Raw genomic sequence first — 6600 nt, 5'->3', positions numbered from 1 at the left:
TGCACAGCCTTTTAGGTAGTATAGGCCCTATGGATAATACATAGGTGGCTTATAGAGTGTAGAGGGGGATTAAGGTTGTATATGATGTGCAGCCTGTATAGGGAGCATGGCGCCTATGGATATATTTTATTCACTTGTATTCATATAGATAATAGAGAACTGCTGCTGTATAGGGTGCAGGAGGATAGTAGGTCTCCCATACATTGTACATACATACATACACAGTCTCTATAGGGAGTATGGAGGCTTTACGTAATACAGAACTGCTGCTATATAGAATGCAGAGAAATAGCAAAGTCCCTATTCATTGTACAGTATTTTAGGGAGAATGGGCCCTATAGATCAACAGATCTGGTATATAGAGTGCAGGTGGGAATGATTAGAGCTGTATATGGTGTGCAGCCTGTATAGGGAGCATAGAACCTATAGATAACACAAAGCATATTTTACATGGGGGATTAGTAAAGACTGCATTTGTTGTGTAGTCTATATAGGTATTATGAGCCCTGTAGATAATACAGAGCTGCTGCTGCTGTATAGAATGCAGGGGGATAGTGAGGGTCCTATACAGTGTACAGTCTTTATAGGGAGTGCGGGTTCTATAGATAATATGATGCATGCAGACTTTTTAAAGTACATGTAATGCTGAGCCTCCATTATGAGATGGGCCAGGGACTGCAGAAGAAAGAGTTAGATAATGTTGGACAGAGGTAGGCTGTATCCGACTTGCTGCAGCTTCTGATGCACATTATGAGAAGGTCACAGTTTGCAGTAAGAACAGAACACTTCATTACAGAAGAATAGTAGTGTTACATATAATACAGAGCTGTTGCAGGAAGCTTATACTGTATATACAGCAGAGGTACTAGAGGGTTCATTTACAACACAAAGCTTCTATGGGGCAGAATGTTTAAATGACATAAAAGTAACATAGACTACTGAGGACTCCCACTTTCCTATCCATAATATAGAGCTGCTGTGAATGGATGGGATAAGAGGGGCTTCTACAAAACACAGAACTAATACAGACCTCTCAGGTCAAAGGGGCTTACATATAATACAGAGCTGCTATAGACTGCTGGGAGTAGAGGGCACAGAACTAACTATAGGGATCAGAGGGTCTTATTGGGGCTTATACATAATACAGCCTGAGGCGGATGGTGGGTGGGGGGGACAGAAGGTTTTATGCATAATACAGAACTATTATAGACTGCTGAGATCAGCTTATACAGAGCTGTATTAAGTTACCCCTGCACAGGAGCAAATTGTTGATCCATGACAAAGAAATACTATTTTTCCCCCCTCAAGTTTTATTCAAGCCTTTCATAAAGTCAAAAAGAAAATGCAAATCAAAAAGTGTTAAAATGCCCTTTTATTTTAGCATTTATTGCTTTTAATGTCTGTAGGCTGTAGAGTTTCTTAAAGTTTTATAAAGTGTTATTTATTCCAGACTGCCAGTATCAAGTTTTTTTTTGTTTTTTTTTTTTCTCATTGAAATGGTGCAAGAAAACATACTTGCTGTCCACATATTTTTACACTTGTTCTTAGCCTTGTAAAATGAAAATATTTGCAGCCACCCCATCTAAGATTTGAAAAGCTGCAAATTATGACATTTTTGGATATACTTTAAAGTGTATCTATAGGAATAATTACAAATATAAATAATGCTGTTTTTTCCGCAGTGAGATCACAAGCATCTTTGCCACTTGTGGAGTGGTCAGTCTTAGAGTACCTTGTAGTTTTAAGTAAAACACAAACAACCTAAAAGAGTTGATGCAAAATCGAATCAATAAATATCAGTATATATGTATTACAAAAACAGACAATGAATCTGCAGCTGCCTAAACAAAAAAAATATTATTAACTGCATGTTATCTCAACCCAAACATGAATTATACAAATTTACAAAACAAACATATATGTTAATCATCTTTTGTGAAAGTCCCAACTCTGCAAACTCTGATTTTTGTTGTAACTTAAAGCCTCATGCCAGCTGACACTTTTTAAGTATTTACAGCAACTTTTATTTGAAAAACAGGTTAAAACCATTTAAAAAAGTACCAGTGTAGGCACTCTTTCAGTGTAACATGATTTGTTAAAACTGTGCATGTGGAAATTTTGTATCACCTAGCGGGATTATTAAGAAATACAAATTTGGTACAGGGGATTTAAAAAAAACAAAAGTTCTTCAAGGCTGTAGAAAACAGGGTGAACCTGTGTGATCCAGCAAACCTGCAATGGGTTGCTATTATTTGGCAAATGTTTTCAAACTTGGACCAGATCTATTTCAGATTTGGCAGATTACCCTTGTTCACCCATGGTAAACTGTATTCTCCATTCTTGAAGAGCTTTAATAAATCAGGCCAAATACGTCATATGTGTCAATTTTTTAAATTTTGCCCATAGTTACTTTTTAAACAAGCCTTATCATGCAGGTCAGCATTTGTACCCTAGAGAAACCCTTAAAATAATGTTTAGGCCTCACGAAATCTCTGTTAAAATAAATTAATTGGAATTTATCAGGGCTTTTTTACTTGTTAGCACAAGACTGGCGTAACGTCAGAACATGGTAGTGAAGTATGGGCTGGCAGAATGACCCGTAATGCACTGGGGGCAAAGCAGGCAGCCAGCATATCCCAAAGGGTCAAATGTGGAAGACTTTTCAGCACTTTAGTAAAGATCATTGTACATGTAATGGAACAGATGCAACGCAAAAACAACTAATTCATTTTATTGGCAGCCCCACCAACCGACATATTTACCTATGCTTCCATTCATTTTTGGTATTTTTAACCCTGGTGCCCTTTTCCAATTAGTTACCAAAACCAATGCTGGTATATGGAAAGCAAGGGAACCACATGCTTCCCCAAATCTAGAAGTACTGGGTTTCTTTTTTTTACTTTTGGTAGGGGTGTGAAATGAAGGTAAGTACAAGTAACTGGTGGGACCGCCATTAAAGTTAACCTATTACTATGTTTTCAATATTTAAATACCTCATCTACTATTTGTTTTAATGCATCGCTTGGCCTTAACTGGTACACAACACTGTATCCATTGATAGAGTTGTTTTAGCCTAATGAGTCTCCTAAAGCCTTCCTTTGACATAGTACTGTTTGTGTATATTTTGGTTGCAACATTGTCCACCCCCCTTGAATGAAAACTAGAAAATACAAGCCTAATATGTATCTGGCACACTTTATGCAACTCACAATCCACAATACATACAAACCATGCACAATTTTATACTATGAAAAGTTACTTTTTTTGTGAAGTCACATTTAGCACAGACAGTTTATTTTTCCAAAATGTTTTTGGAATATTCTGAGTTTAAAAATATGTATTTCTAGTATGCATCAATCTTGTTGACCACTTCTTAAAAGACATAGCCATAGCTGGAGTCTTTGTGAAATTAGCACATCCCCCAAGTGTGAACAGAAGGACACAAAGGAGACATTTGCCCTTTGGGCTAATCTGTCCACAACAGCAGGAGCCCCAGGCAACTTTTGGATTTTGTGCATTGCAAAGTACAGTTCAGTATATTAGCATTTTCTGTCAATAGAGCCCTGTAGCCAACTCTGCAAGTTTTGAAATGAAAGAGTATCCTTTGTATGTGTGCATGCATATCTTATATGCCCTATTATTTACCTTCTACAGTTTAGTATGTGTTCTGAAATTCATTTAATATTCCAAATATGTGGACTTAATCACTAAAGAAGCACAGAAAGCAGTTATAATTTTCAGTAGCATAACAAAAGTTAATTAAAGTAAACCTATAGTCTCCACGGAAAAGGAAATTTTAGCCACACATTTACACAGTTTTTCATTATGTATTAAAGGTCTGAATATTCTGTGAATACCCTACATCCATTAAAGTTTTTTTTTAATTTTAAATAGAACAATAAATTATTAAAGCAGAACTGTCAAACACTGGATAAAAAATTTGCAAGAAGTAAGTGTTCCGATATTGCAGAAGTGACTTGCTAAGTGCATGTGCAGCTCAGCATGCATTCTTGTCTTTGTGCCAGGGTTAATTCCTGGACTCATGCTTGGGACATACATGATTCTAGGCCAGACAATGCAAAAATGTTGGCAAGGGGAGGATAAATCCTCCACTGGCTGGATTGTAAGCTCTTCTGAGCAGAGTCCTGTCCTCCTACTGTGTCATTGTTTGTACCTTTCTGCCATTGGCTACCCTATTTATTGTACAGCACTACAAAATATGTTGGAGGTATATAAATACAATTTAATAATAATCAAATGAATGAAGTATACTCCTTTAAATCTTGTAATAATGAGAACCTATTTAGGAGATTTCTTCAGCATTTTGCACAGCAAAGTTGTAGAAAAACAGAGCCAGATAAGTAAAAGGCCTATTATACACAAGCAGTTCCATTGCCATGCCCGCAACTGATCCATACCCAACTCATGCCACATACATGTACGATTTTCTACTCTTCTGAACACTATGGGTGAACATGCTCTATTAGGTGACATTTCCCTACTGGATTTACTCGACTGTCTGTACATTTGACTTGTATACTCTCAATGGATATTCCCCTATTATTTGCTGTTAAATTAATTTTAGATTTCTAGAAAATCCATTCATTTTATTGCATTATAATGATATTGGAGGTGAAAGTCATGTGTTATAGGCCTGAAACCTTATCGGGAATGGGTGAATAAGGGTTTAATTTAAAGCAGAAGTATAATAAAAGTAATAGCTATTCTTTAAAGTGAACCTGCGCTTCGACCATACAGGTTGGGGTCAGTAATGCAAAAATAGATTGTCTATGAAATACATGATCCTAGCAAAGGAATGGTGCATTGGCAGCAATAATTGCGCATCTTCCATCTCTGGGATTTAAATGGAACCTGTCTATGTAGCAGAACTAGACTTCTGAGCATGAGTTATAATTTTAATGCCATGATGAAACTTTTCTGATCTGTATCCTTCATGCTAAACTACAAACTTCAACTACTACTACCTACAAAATTGCATTCCCTTACATAGATGTTCAGTAAAGTATGAACGTTGGCTTCTGCCTACAGGAGAGAAAAAGTTGGTTGCTTTAAGTACCAGCTCATTTCTCATTCAGTATATCTTGTGTGTTTATTTAGAACATCTTAATATTAATGAATTCTGCATCAAAGGTAGCTGGCTTATAACCTGTTGACATTCTGCCACACTCTTGATTGCGCTGGAAACCCCGGGCTACTGCCTGTGTGGCCGTCTGATGCAGCTGCCTCTACCATGATGCTGTTACATGCAGTCACCGGCCTTCCCATAGGCCCATGTATTGTTCCTGAACTACTATGAATTGTTCCTGACATTATCACCTGCAATTATATCATCTGCTTCCTCATTTCCAGAGTCAGGAAAAAAATTGTGCTGATTTTGTATAAACTGATTCCTTATGCAAGGCTGTGGAGTATTCAAAGCGGAAATTACTGCAAAACATACAATTTTTTCAAGGCCTGTTCACACATGATCTGTTGTGTGTGTTATGTTGCGGGGTGTTGTACTTTACTGATCAGTACCTTTGGATGCTATTTACAATGAATGGCATTGCATGTATCATACAGTAGAGTGCAATGCACCACAATGTACATACATGCCACAAAGAATGAGTAAAAATGGGACCCTAATGGGCCATGTGTATAACATCAGACCTTTCCTTTGGTTTTTCAAGTCATTAAAAACAATCCAGTTCCAACCAACACTAAATCCTCTACATATGTTCACTATACAACACAAAAACTACTTTAAGTTTTGAAGCAGTTAGCAACATTTGCTCCAGGTATTGGTGCTGCTCACAGTCAGAAATTTAAAAGACCATTTACAGCCTGGCATTATTAAAGTAGTCTGGTGATTTACATGGTGTTTCATTTGTCACAACAACCTTTTTTTTGCATTGGCTGGCACTATTTTATGAGTCTGCACTATAAACTGATGTACTTTAATACATTTTGAGATAATAAAATAAACCTTAACATTAGTCTATTATTAAATTAATGTATTTCAATGCTATAGATCTCTGGTATCCAATCTGCATCTAATCTAATTAAACCCTAAGTCAAAGCGAAACATGCCACATGTCACAAGGATATACCTGTTCAAAGGATATTAAACTTTTACTTTTAAGTAAGCAGTGTTGCAAATCTGTTCTTCATTTTACCTAGAAACATGTAGTGTTTTCTTGCCTTGAGACTGTAAAGGAAAATATTAATTTAACAACAGCTATAAAGAGTAATCACTTGTAAAGGGACTGTAATAGTAGTGATCTCTAACAGTCTTCTGTAAAGTACCTCCAGTCTCTGGCAGTCTCCTGCAAGATCTACACAAGGCTGTATTCTCTAAGCATCTCCTGTAGCATGCATGTCTATTGTATTCTGTTCAAACTTGGTGATGTCAGGAGCTACATTATATTAGATATGTTGTCCACCACTTCTTTAGACTGCTTTATTCTTTTCAGCTTTCAGACTAGTTTTATGTTTTGTCTGTATAGGCAAGGAATGGATTCTGAATTTGCAACTCCAAACAATCAAATGACATTTGGGAAAGTTGTTTAAGGTATTTTTAAATAGAGAAGAGTATAAAGT

This window comes from Pyxicephalus adspersus, chromosome 7 (genome assembly GCF_032062135.1).
Source record: "Pyxicephalus adspersus chromosome 7, UCB_Pads_2.0, whole genome shotgun sequence".
NCBI classification, from domain to species: domain Eukaryota; kingdom Metazoa; phylum Chordata; class Amphibia; order Anura; family Pyxicephalidae; genus Pyxicephalus; species Pyxicephalus adspersus.
The sequence above is the reverse complement of the archived record's forward strand: the minus strand, read 5'-3'. Positions refer to the sequence as shown.